Source organism: Nicotiana tomentosiformis, chromosome 9 (genome assembly GCF_000390325.3).
Source record: "Nicotiana tomentosiformis chromosome 9, ASM39032v3, whole genome shotgun sequence".
Lineage (NCBI taxonomy): Eukaryota > Viridiplantae > Streptophyta > Magnoliopsida > Solanales > Solanaceae > Nicotiana > Nicotiana tomentosiformis.
In genome coordinates, this window is record NC_090820.1 from 84,788,369 (window position 1) to 84,802,164 (window position 13,796).

The 13,796-nt window shown below is 37.3% G+C and overlaps 1 long non-coding RNA gene across 1 annotated transcript; it reads left to right on the forward strand.

Annotated features, from left to right (window-relative positions):
• Positions 1–7,993: 7,993 nt before the first annotated feature.
• On the forward strand, positions 7,994–11,097 carry LOC104108886 (uncharacterized). The gene is made up of 2 exons (XR_011410973.1): positions 7,994–8,374; positions 9,613–11,097. It is a non-coding gene; the product is annotated as an uncharacterized lncRNA (long non-coding RNA).
• Positions 11,098–13,796: the final 2,699 nt, after the last annotated feature.

The following is a 13,796-nucleotide window of genomic DNA, read 5'->3' on the forward strand; positions in this document are numbered from 1 at the left end:
AAGAACGTCATCTATCTTTCTTGACCTATCGATCTTGTTTGTAATAACAGTTTTTCTAGAAATTTCTTGATTTCTTGGATGGAGACTTCAACTTGACCACTTGATTGAGATTGATAAGGAGTGGCCACCTTGTGCTTAATCCCCTCAAAGGCTTTATTGCAAACGTGACATCCAACATCACTAAGGATGGCCCTTGGTGTTCAAAATAGAGTAAATATGTTTTTTTTTTCAAGAAGGCGGTTACTCCTTGTCTCATTATTTGGCAAGACAACTACTTTGACCCACTTTGATATATATTCCACTGCTATCAAGATATACGTATTATCATATGAGCTCACAAAGGAACTCATGAAATCGATCCTCCACACATCAAAGATCTCTACCTCAATCATTAAATTCATAGGCATCTCATGCCTTCTAAAATTTGACCTTTGTCTTTCACATTGATCATGTGCCTTAACCATTAGATTTGCATCTTGGTATATCATTGGCCAATAGTATCCACATTCAAGCACTTTCGCCACCATACGGTTTCTACTGTGGTGACCCCAACTTGAGAGTCATGACATGCTTTGAGAATCAGCGTCACCTCATCTTCTGAAATACAATGCCAAATGATGTTGTTGGAGCATATCCGGAATAAAAATGGTTCCGCCCAATAGTATTTCCTACGATCCCTCAAGAACTTTTTCTTTTCATAAGCTTCCAATTCGTCGGGGATAAGGCCACTAATTAGAAGTTAGATATGTCGGCATAACAAGGAGTTAAAGTGCAAGATATTGACAAATGTTGTGAATTTGAAAAGGCATCATTGATTTCAAGACCTTGTTTTTGTCTCCCTACCTCTTTAATCTAAGATAAGTGATCCACGACTTGATTTTTTGTTCCTTTCTGAACTTTGACTACAAAGTCAAATTATTTTAACAAAAGGGCCCACCTAATCAATCTCGGTTTGGAATCCTTCTTTTCCATAAGGTAGCGGAGAGAAGCATGATCTGTAAAGACTATCACCTTGGAACTCAACAGAGAGGCCCATATTTTTTAAAAGCATAGATAATGGCAGGCAATCCTTGCTCAGTCACTATGTAATTCATTTGCGCACCACTGAATGTCTTGCTTGCATAGTGGACATGGTGTAAAATATTTTTGTGCCTTTGGCCAAGCACCGTCCCAATAGCCACACCACTGGCATCACGCATAAGCTCAAATAGAAGAGACCAATCCGGTGTGACAATTGATAAGTTGGTATTATACCAACTTATCTCTTCTTGATACTTAGGCTTTTGTATGATTTTATTGAAAAACTAAGGTATTTGTTGAGGTTTATTGGCATATTTTAGGTATCATGTGATTTAAATAAGATGCGAAAGAAAACAAGTCAAAATGTAAGCATGTGAACGCCGAAGTAAAGGATAGCAGTAATCGCGAACACTGTGGAAGTGCTGCGAATTCAAAGAAGAAAAGCTGGTCACCCACTGGTCAAGTACTCTACACGATCGCAAGATAGAGTGATGCGATTGCGGTCAAACTAGAAAAAGCATATCTCGAGTATGTGTGTGTTTATGCGAACGCGATTAAGGAAAGCTAGTCAATAAGCGGTCAAACATTCTACGCGAATGCGAGGTGCAGTTTGCGATCGCGGTACTTTGAGGCATTGTTTATCGCGATTGCAGGTTCGTTTTCATGATCCTGTGGCATAATAACTTGGTAGAAATGAAATTTTATATTTTTGACCCCCAAACCATTTAATACACGACTCAGCTGATTGGAAACGCATCTTTGGCTAAATTCTGGTCTTCTTGACTAAGAGAAATAAGATTCGAGTTAGGGTTCTTGCACACACACTTGGGACTTGAAGACTTGAAGAGTTTGGTTGAGAATTTCTTACCTATTTTTATTCATTTTTTTCATTTTCTTGCTTTGTATTGAATATTTAAGTGTGTAGTATTTATTCTAATACTTGAAACTTCTTTATGGAGATATTCACTATTAATGTTTGGATTAAATATCTTGTTGCGCTAATGTATTGAATGATATTTTTAATATTGAAGTTAGTTAATTATTTCCTTAATTATTCCTGTTCGTTAATATTTTCAAAGGGATTAGCTAACCCTAAGACTCGCCCATTAACTTCAAATTAATCTTAGAAAAGGTAATTTGGGGGTTGCAAAAGATTAATTAACAAGAACTTGAGGCGCTAACCCTAAACTTATAGGTTCTACCCAGGGATAGGAATGAACTACTTGTAGCCATATTCGGGTGCACTTAATCTCTTAATTATTTTAGGGATAATTCTATTAGGAAGTCTTGTTAGTCTTCGAAAGAAGCTAATAAAGAATTATTATCCGAGGCTAATTAACATAAACTTGCTCATATTTGTAAAATCGTGAAATACAATGGATCGTTACTTGAGTGTAATTCCCATAGCATCCATGCTTATAGCCATTGATCATTTTACTCGCTTTCTAGGTTAGTTTACATTTTTGTATTTAGTTATAAAATTTTCTCAAAACCCTTTTTAGTGTTTGTCTTAGCATAATAAGTGACAATTCTCTTACTTGCCTAATCGCCTACATATTGTTCTCTGTGGGATTCGACCCCGACTCATTGTTGGGTATATTGTATTCCATACAACCATGTCTGCTTAGTCTTTGGGGAGTGGATTTGGACGTCATCAAAATGGCGTTGTTGCCAGGGAACAATTTGGCGCATTTTGGTTATTTGAGAAGTAAGAGTACGTGCTTTGGTCCAAACATATGAATATTTGTATAGTCATTTTTCTTATCTTTGTTTAGTATTATTTTTCTTGTTTTTGTTTTTTTCTCATTTATTTTCCTAATTTTTGAAAATGGCATCATACACTGAAAATTGGTCGGATGGTAGTTATTCATACTTTGATGACCCTTGTCCTTATTGTGGATGACCACATTCGGGGCAAAATTGTTTAAATTCTCGCGAGGGAGGATTCTGTGCATTATCTCAAACCCATGAGTGGAGTATATGTGATAGGTGTAGTGATCAAAGTGGACATTTGTGTAATTGTGCTTGTTTATCCTGACATTCCCCGAACCCCCACTATGACAAGTTTACTTTTTGTTTTGACACTTTTAGGGCTTTGAAAGTGGCAGAAAATGAGCATGGATAAAACGGGGAGTTCAAACTCATGATAAAGTGCCTACTTGAAGAAGGAAACAAGGAGCAAAAAGCCTTAAAGAAGATATTGGAAAATAGTCTCCAAAATGATTTGAATCTTGAATTAAGAATTGAATATCCGCCAAATGACTCCATGTTTGTTGGTGATGCCGAGAAAAAATGAAATTAGAGTCAACCGGAAAATTTGAAAAGATGGTTGAGATTCGCTATAATCGGGGGAAAAAAAGAGGATGTCAAAATACGGAAAAAGTTGCAAGTTGGAGGGTTGATGTCTCATTCCACGTATTTTTCAACTTTGGAGTTTCATGGTGATATGCGAATTGAAACGTGTAAATCCATATGGGAGTGCAAAAAAGAAATACAAGAGCCATACATCTTGCAGTATGAAACATCATGAACGCAAAATGACATGCCTCAAAAGAAAGCCAAGAAATGCAACATGATGAACATGAAGTTTGGCTTTATTATCTACTTACCACCCCCATCGCTCGTAGTCACGAGCTTGATTCCAAGTTAAGTGCCCAATTCATATCTTCTAAGTGGAAAGAAAAGTGATAAAGTTTATTCGTGTCATGCCACGACGTTAAATGCGGTGCTTGATGGGAGGCAACCCATTATCTTCAAATAATCTTGTTAGGTTTTTGTTTTGTAGGTTTATTTGTTTTTGTTGAACATTTGGATGTGTTTGTCTTAGAGCACCAGGAAAGTAAAGAAAAAAATGGCCCGGACAGCCCAAACGAGTACCTGCAGAAAATTGTGAAAAACTGCAAAGTTCTGCATTCGCGTGGTATATCATGCGTTCACGAAGAACAAGTATTTCCTTTACTCTACGCGATTGCAGAACAGAAAAGTAGTCGCGAAGCAGTGAGAAAATGTATTTCTCCACGAACGCAGGTTTAGACATGCGATTGCGGTCCTCAGGTAAATTCCCAAAATTAAAACACTAGAAATAAAAAAAGACCACTTCTGCCTAAAATAGACACGGCTCTTCTTACTCCTTTTTGGAAAATTATACTACTAGGCATGCCTAGTAGTTATTTTATTAATAATAAAAAAAAAAAAAAAAAGAAACCACAATATAAATAAGGGGGCTAGCTACAATAGTGTTGCCTCTATGCCTTGGCTATATAATCACTCCTCTGCGCCTCCATTACCTTGAGTTGGCAGCCTCATGTAGAGGATCATGATATAGCTGCCGGCAGCAGTCTCACGAGGGTATATAATCTCATAGCCACTTGGATCTTCCCAAAGGCATAGGAAAATAGCGCACACATATTGGGCTAGACCTTACCTTACAAATCCTATTGAGGCATAAAAAGCTCATCTACTAGCAAGCATGACGAAAATACGAAGTGGAAAAAAATAAATATTCTATGATCATCACAGAGTTTATAACATACTCTGTGATGATAGATAAAATAAAACAATGTAAAACATTGTGTCTTGGCCCTCTTTCTTGAACCTTGTGCATTCTTCAATTTGTAGCTCCTTGGCTTCTTCTTCCACTATCTTCAAATATTCTTCAAATTGTATCATTTCGTTTTTGATTTATTGGATCGTGTGGAAGTGGTAGTGGTAGCCACCTTTTGCTTTGCATTTCTCATTGGAGGTTTCCGAATGACAACCTCTTGTGTCACTTTGCCATCCCAACTATGTTGCCTTTCGTGTGCCTTACTTTTGTTTTTGTTGGAACCACTTCTCTTGTGTCTAGGTGAAAGATCGCACTCCTTAGCTACATTTTTAAAGGAGGCATCCAGTAGTTCTTCCTCTTCCCCTTGTTCATAAAAATTTTGACGTATTTCCATCCCAAATGCGTCACTACAATTGTAGACGGGCACTAATGCACCTTGATCTTTCCTCGGGTTATCCAGAGCTCTCAAGGTATCGTTATCATGTGAAACAAGAGCATGGAGGATATTGGTAGGTGTCAAGTTGCAATGTGCAGCCACTCCATATGTGCTAGCTAATTTTCCAGAAGACTTTTGGATTAAATTAGCCTTAGAAGACTCAAATGATTGCTCAAAATTCTGCAAACTTGCTGCTGCGATGGTCTGTTGTAGAGCCTTAGAATTAGAGCTATTCCTCAAGCCAACTACTGTAATTTGCTGCTGCCTAGATGGTAAAAAAACAGGTGCATTTGGGCTTAAACCTTTCTTGCTTGGTGCACTATTGGTTGAATTGAAAACCTGTTCGTTATCCATATTGCTGCCTGTTCACTGGATCGCGGACTCGCTGAAACCTGTTCTGCCGTATCTTCAGTATCATCTTGAAGGCTATCTGCATAGTCTTCTTTATCCTCCTCTATTTGATCAGCCCATGTCTTTCTAGTAAACATATCTGCATTTGTCACATCTTGTTCATGTTTAGAAACAAACATCTCACTTGTAGAATTTGCTTGGGAAATTGTTTGCATTAGTTGTTCATTATTTCCAGTAGATAGTAATTGTTGCCCCGAATCATCTCCTTGCTCACCAAAGGACTCAATTGATTGTGAAGGAACCTCATGCACCGATGTATTCAAAGTAACCAATGGCGCTTTGATGTTTGGAGTTGTGTTTATGAACATCGCTGCTTGAGCATCCTTTACCATTTTGGCCAGATCTGGGTTAGACAGGTGTAACGTTGATGAGGCTGCATTATGTATTACCCCATCCTTTTGTTCGTCAACAGGAACAAGAGCAAGATTCTTTGAAACTTTTGATCGAGCTTCTGCATTCTTCATGGACTGCTGCTGCTTTCTAATGCCTGGAGATTTAGACAGTGTAGTTGTTGAAGCTAAATCATGATCAACATGTTCAGCCACTGCCTTTTGTTCACCAGTAGCAATCACTTCCCTTGGACTGATTAATCGCGCACTATACGGCTTATGCTTTTGCTGTTCTTTTACATTGCCTGGTGTCTTTGGCTGCCTAGTATTTGATGTTCCTTCTCGATCAACCTGCTGCTCTCCCATTCCAGCATCAACCAAAATAGGTGCATTCTCCAATACACCAAAAGAGTTAGCAACAGTAATGTTCTTTGAGTCAGTAACCAGATTTTTATGCATTGGAACATTTTTTTTGTTTGGTGAAGATTGTGTCTTATTCACCACTGAGCAACCACTCTTTTTTGAACTCGTTTGAGATTCATATTTCAACAAATCAGCTGCGTCTGTGTGAGCTGCAACATTTTGTTCACCAGCAGGAATCAAATCCCTTGAACTGAGTGATAGCTGCTCAGTTTCACGCACTGCACCTGCTCCAATTCCCTCCTCCTTATCACCTGGTACATGTTGCATATTAATCTGCTCATGACCTTTATTAATTTTCCTAGTACCAGTTGTGTTTTGCCCTGCTTTTGTTGGAGCATCATTAGCAATTTTAACTCCTTGCACACCTGATTCAACTGCACCAGATTTGCCTGAGAAGTCAAGTACCTGCCCAGCCCTTTTCTCTATCGTTTCTGTTAACTTTTGTACACTAGTTTGCCCCTTTCCTTTAGATGTTTGATGCCCAGATTCATCATTGATTTGCCCAGTACCTGGACCCTTTGAAACACCAGTTGTACCTCGATCAAACATACCAGCTGCAGCAGCCTTCAAATCTTTAGCAACCCTATTAAGAGCTGCTGCTACTGGAACTGTTACACCACTATTAACAGTTGCACCAGCTTCTTGTTGCACCACTATTATTTTTTTTAGACCAGCTGTACCATCTGTTGTATTAGAAACATTTAATATAGCAGTAGAACTTTGGATGATCCTCCAGTTCTTTGAAATACTAGCTTCCTTCTCCACTCGATCAGCTTCGACAATGGTATTCACCCCATGTTCCACATGAAGATTACTACCTTCAGCAGTGTCTTTTTCCATTCTATTTCGATCACCAGTAGCATCCATTGAGACTGCACGTGAATTACTCTGCTCAGCTACAGTTACATGATTAGAAGCCTTCCCAAGCGCTATTTCAACAGGAAGAAAAGCAGTACTTGAAACAACTGATACATGTGATGTCTTGATCAACTTTTCAGCGTGTTGATGAGCCCCTTGAGGTGATTTTAAAACCTGTGTAGCACCTGAGCAGGGGCGGCTCAAGGGCATTTGAGGCCTAAAGCGAAAGTCAAATGTGAGGCCTAAGTATTTAAATTAAAAAAAAAAACTTAAATGATATGTATGGAGTAAAATTAATGAAATACCAAATACCAAATAAAAATAATACTAGAAAGATATTATCCGATTACTGATTCAGAAAATTTGAAGAATGAAAACTTTGAGTCCAAAATATCTAGTTGTTGCTTGTCTACTTTAAAAATCTTGCTGTAAATCTTGAAAACTATACTATATTTTTTATAAAGTAATAGAAGTATAGAACTATTGGAATCTTAAAAATATTATTGAACATTTAACTAATAAATTTTTGGAGAAAGAAGGTTAAAAATAAAATTTTGGAGAAAGAAAAAAATTATTGGAGAAAGAATTCAAGAAGGTGAGCAAGAATAAAGAGAAAGGAAGAAGATATGTAGGTTCTAGAATATGAACAATAAGATTGAAACATTGGAAAAGGAGTAAAAAATGAAATTATTAAATCAACTCAAATTGAAAATTATTCGTCTATCATTTTTAAGTAAGTTAAAATTTTACTCTATTTACTCTAAAAGATTTTCTTTCCATTTATATGAAAAAAACAAAAGTACTACGTACTACATACTATTATTTTTTTAAATACCTATAAAATATATATTATTTTTAAAAAATGGGGCCTAAAGCATATGCCTTACCCACCGTACTGTTAGAGCCGGCCTTGAGCACTGTAGGATTAATGTGTTCTCCAACACTTAGATCACCCTCATTCAAAGCCTTCCTCTCATTCAAAAAATGACGCAAATCTCCCCTGTATTTTTCAATTTGTTCCTGCCCATCCTCAACATCCTGTGGCATATCATCATTCCCCCTAATCCTTTTAAACAATGGACGACATTCTTCACCAGCATGTCCTTGTCTTTTGCACACATTACAATATTCTGGAAGATTATCAAACACAAACTCCTGTATATGGTCAATAACCTTACCAGATTGCTCGTCGATAAATTGTAACTTCATATTCTTGGGATGCTTGTCAAGGAGATCAAAAATTACCTTTACCCTAGCTATGCTAGGTCTTGTCCTAGCTTGTGTGGCTTTGTCTATGGCAATAGGTTTTCCCACAGCTGATGCGATTGACAGTAAAGGTCTCTTGGCAAACAGGTTCGTCTGAAAATATGGAAACGACACTCATGCCACTGTTTTTGACGTCTCAACCTTAGGGTTGTAATCTTGAGTCCATGGGAATGTACGATATTGAATTTGTTGTCCCTTATACAGTAAATGACCAATCTGCTTTGAAAGAACTGCTACAAAATCCTCATACGCATTACATTGAATCAACAGTTGTCGAAACGCGAGCACACCAATCAAGCAGCGACCCTTAATCCCAATCTGTGCTAAAATTAATGTTCGAAGTTCTTGCAATTCTGGTGCACCATATGATACCTTCATCACCAAAGCTTGGTGAAGGCCTTCTTCAACTGCATATTCTTCCAGTTCCTTAAAAGAAAACTGAATCGTAAGCTCACCATGAACATGCTGGACATGTTTAAGGATCGTTTTGGTTACTGCTTGGGATTTTGATGCGATTAATGAGGTGTATGTATTGTTTTTAAGGCTAGAGTTCGTGTCTACCACAGCTTGAAGATGGGGAGAGGGCTGCGCATCCATGGCAGCTTCTACATAAAGTCACGCAAAATAAGAGAGAGGAGAGAGCGTTTTGTTTTAGAGAGAATTTTTTAGAGTAATAATTGATAGTTTTGAATTATTCTATTGCTTCAATTCCATTGCAGTTTTAACTCGTCATTCTCAAACTTAACTCTCACTTTTTCCAATTCTTGCTGTGAAATAGTTAAAAGCCAGCCATGTTTTCTAGGTTATAGGTTTTAAGTTTTAATTTTTCAAATGAGAATTTTGTGTGCTTTTCATGATTGATTGCTGGGTGAGGTTGGTTGAGAGTTTTAGAGTTTTGTTCTGTCAAATTTCTAGGCAAGATCCATGGGTTTAATGCTGTGAAAGTGCTAAAAAAAACGAATGCCCATATTTTGCTCGATGAATTCCCTGAAAGAGCTGCGACTGGGCGGGGAAGAAGACCTCCGCGATCGTGATGCCCACTTCCGTGATCACATAGGTCTATTTCTGCTGAGAACCAAAACTTCTCTTCGCGATAGCAGTTCCCCTTCTGCGATCGCGTAGCTTTAAATTTGCTGGAAACCAAACAGTTCTTCGCGATCGCGTGTCCATTTCTGCAATCGCGATTCATTAATGTCCAGGCAACAAAATAGTAGCTATGCAAATTCTGTCCCTAAGGATTTTTATCACTTTCTTTGGCCTAATACCTCCTAATACAATGCTTTAAGTGTCCATACATGTGTTTAACATGTTTACTCATTTTGTAGGTACTTTGAGCTTAAAAATGTGTTCGGCATCAAATAAAAATGTTCAAGAATATGCCGAACAAGTTTTCCAAGAGGAGTACTTTGATCGGGACACATTCTCATTACTAAGATGTTCCCACCGCTATGACAAACAGTTGTGTAGAAGCATGATCAAGGAAAAAGGCATTCTTTTGGCCAACTTTGAAGGTCGATGGCCCGAGTTCTATGGATGGTTGGTGTCAAGTGGATGGATTCGCTTTGCTGTGGAACCAAAAAAAGTCAATCATAAAGTGACAAGGGAATTCTATGCAAATGCCTTTGGAGGCCGACTTCAAGAACGACTTGGTTGATACTATCATGGGAAAGCAAGTCCTCTTTGGTTTAGAACTGATAAATGCATACTGCAATCTTCCCAATGCTGGCAGCCAAGTCTTCATGGATTGAGCTAAAGACTTGGGCACACAATGGTTTGTGGACAATTTGTACGGCAGAAAGATGCCGAATTGGATAAGAAATCACTCAAGGATCGAGTCTTCTGCATCCACTACTGAGGCCAAGACTTGACTCTCCATTATTTGTGCTCGAGTCATGCTTTCACGTAATGAGATAGTGGTTACACTTGAGAAAGCAAGGGTGATTTGTGCTATCATGGAGGGCACACCAGTGAATGTGGGGCAGATTATTGTTGATTAGATAGTAGATGTTCTTGCGGAGAGGACTAAATGTTTATTCTTCCCATCCTTGATCACTTATTCATGCTATGAGGTGGGGGTGGAGGAGAGGGCTACAGATAAAGAAAAGAATCCATAGATGCCCATTCATCCATTACTGAGAAAGGAAGCTGGGAATGCACAGAAGGAAATAAAAATTGATATAACATCTCCCTCATTTGGCCAGTTTCCTGGCACCACTACGATATGCTATATTCTTTCGCAACTACCAGGGGGATTTTTACTGCCATTGTACCACTTGAGAAGGGTCCTCTCATACTCAGGTATATCTCTCGCCAAATCTATGGCATGGAGGCACAGGTCTGCCAGCTTGTGGCTGAGGACCGTCTGGAAAGAGCACATTTGCAGGTCCGTCCAGAGCAGGAAAGAGTCCATCTTTGACATATCTTGTTAAGGAGAAGCATGCCATTAAATCCAAATTGGGTAAGATTGAGCGGAGGCAACTGAAGTAGAGAGAACATGAAAAGAATAAGAGCAAGTTCTTGACAAAGATGATGAGTACACTGGGGAAATTTTGTGGATCAAATGACGGTGACGAGGATGACTTGGAGCTCACAGTTTCTAGTACCTCCAGCTCGGAGTGATGCAGTTTCAGAGAGCACCTCTCACATTTTATCTTGTTTTGTTTAGTTGCATTAGGACAGTGCAACACTTTAGGTTGGGGGTAGCTCATTTATATGTGATGGATGTATCTGGAGCATGATTATTTTGAGAACTTGATGGATTGGTTAACTTTTGTAGTTTATTAGTGATATTTTGTAGTTTATTTCTAGCATGTTAGCACTAGTTTTTATTGTCATTTTCTTATTACTAGTTTTTATGTTTTTTACTTTGTTACTTTCTTTATGCCGCGGTTCTCTTTCAAGAAAATAATTTATGTCGAATCGGGTAACTTTTTCCTATGACAGATGACGTGAAAACTTTCTTTAGGGATTAGTCTTGTGTAGTTTTTCTCTCTTTTAAGAAAATATTTTCTTAGTTTAGTCGGTAGTAGTGAATAAATTAGTTATTGGGTGTGATCTTTTTGTCCATAAATCAATGTGTGGCTTGTTCTGTACCAACATATTTACACTTAAGCATATGAATTAGTGGTTTAAAATAAAAAATGATTGAAGTGATAATCCTTGTTGTGACTTTTAGGTTCTATTTTTGGCATATTTCATTAAATAGACTTTTAGGGTATATTTTATTTTCTTTGAGTTCAATGGTTCCAGTTGGATTTCAGATATATATTTCACTCAAGTTTGCATGTGCCATGTGTGGTAAGATTGGTTATGAGTTCTTTTGCATTATTTGTAGTGTAAAACTTGCCTGGAATGTGCTTTAAGGCAAAATCATAGACTAACTTGGTTTGACAAATGATGTTAGGTCATTCTTGGACCGTTCATTTGCCTTAAATTCGCTAGCCTTGCATATTTTCATTAGTTAACCCCTTTTAAGCCTTTAACCTTTTCTTTGGCAATCATGTTATAAGGTTTAATCATTTGTTCTTAATTAACCTATCTTTTGGCACCCCCTCCCAAAGTGCTTTGAGAGTATAAACATAGGCTAAAAGCCTAAGTTTGAGGGTGATGATTGGAAAAGTTATGACGAAGAAGTTGCTTAAAAGGTAGAAGGTTAAAAAGACAAAAATTAAAAATAAAATAGTGGAACCTTCCTTGGTTTTTGAAAAAGAAAAAGAAAACAAAAAAAAGAAAGAAGAAAAAGGAAGGAAAAATAAGGATGGAAAAGGTTTTGAATGAAGTGTGTTTTAATTTTTGTAAATCATAGTGCATAGGGAGGTTTTGAGTCAATCTTACCAAAATTGTGTCCTACTTTAACCAAAAACCTATATTACAACCCTTTAAGTCCTACTTGATTTTTGAACCAAGTGTGTCTACATTAGTGGAGAAATACATGAAGGGCAAGCCTATAACACTACTTGTGTGCATTTGAATATCTTTGTGTGTGTGAGAGAGAGTTAATTCTGTCCATTTGATATCCCATTTGTGTTTTATACTGCAATTTATAAGTTGAGATTCTCTCTTAAGTGTGAGGGCACATGAAATTTGGGTTTTGAATTTAATCCAATATCCAATTGGGAGAAATGAACAAAAGAAAGTTGTTTGTGATAAAGAGGCAAATTTTGAAGCTTTAGTGTCATGACTTGATTTCTACTTTGCTTAACATGGTATTTGAGCACTTGAATTGAAATGAATTTTTTGATAAGTTGGTGATTCATATGCTTTGAATTAATTGTTGGTACCAACCGAAGTCACTAAATTGTGTTTAATTTGAACCTTTTTGACTTGCAATGATGTTTGGTATTCCATCGAGCTTAATTGTTGATTTTATTAAAGGCTGTTTTTAGTTATTGAATTCTTGAGGACATAAGTTTGGGGATTTGATAAGTTGGTATTTTACCAACTTATCTTTCCTAGATACATAGGCTTTGTATGATTTTGTTGAAAAACTAAGGCATTTGTTGAGGTTTATTGGCATATTTAAGGTATCATGCGATTTAGAGAAGATACGGAAGAAAACAAATAAAAGCGTGTTAAAATGGATAAATTAACTACTGTCAGTTAATGCTCTACACGAACGCGGAGAGAAGCATGCGATCACAGAAATCCAGGATAGCAGTCATTGCTAACGCGGTGAAAGTGTTGCAAACGCAAAGAAGAAAAAATGGCCAGGCACTGGTCAAATGCAATACGCGGTCGCAAGGCAGAGTGATGTGATTGTGGTCAACCTGGAATAAGCGTATCACGAATGTGTGTGTCTTTATGCTAACGCGGTTAAGGAAAGTTGGTCAGTAGTTGGACAAACGTTCTACGCTAACGCGACGTGCAGTTTGCGATCACGGTTCTTTAAGCCATTGTTTATCGTGATCACAAGTTCGTTTTGGCGATTGCGTAACATAATAACTACATAGGTTCTGCGCAGAAATAGAATTTTACATTTTTACCCCCCCCCCCCCCCCCAAACCAAACGATTTATTATACGACTCAGCTAATTGGAAACACATCTTTGGCTAAATTTGGTCATTTGACTAAGAGAAACAATCTTGGATATTTGAAGACTTTGGTTGAGAATTTCTTACCCTTTTTTATTCATTTGTTCATTTTATTGCTTTGTATTGAATATTTAAGTGTGTAGTATTTATTTCAATACTTTAAACTTGTTTATGTTGATATTCACTATTAAAGTTTAGATTTAATATCTTGTTGTACTTATGTATTGAATAATTTTTGTTAATATTGAAGTGACTTAATTGATTTTTTAATTATTCTTGCTCTTTAATGTTTTCAAAGGGATTAGCTAACCCTAGGACTCGCCCATTAATTTCGAATTAATCTTAAAAAAGGTAATTTGGGGTTGGAAAAGATTTATTAACAAGAATTTGAGGCGTTGACCCTCAATTTATAAATTCTACCTAGGGATAGGATTAAACTACTTGTATCCATATTCGGTTTCATTTATTCTCTTAATTTA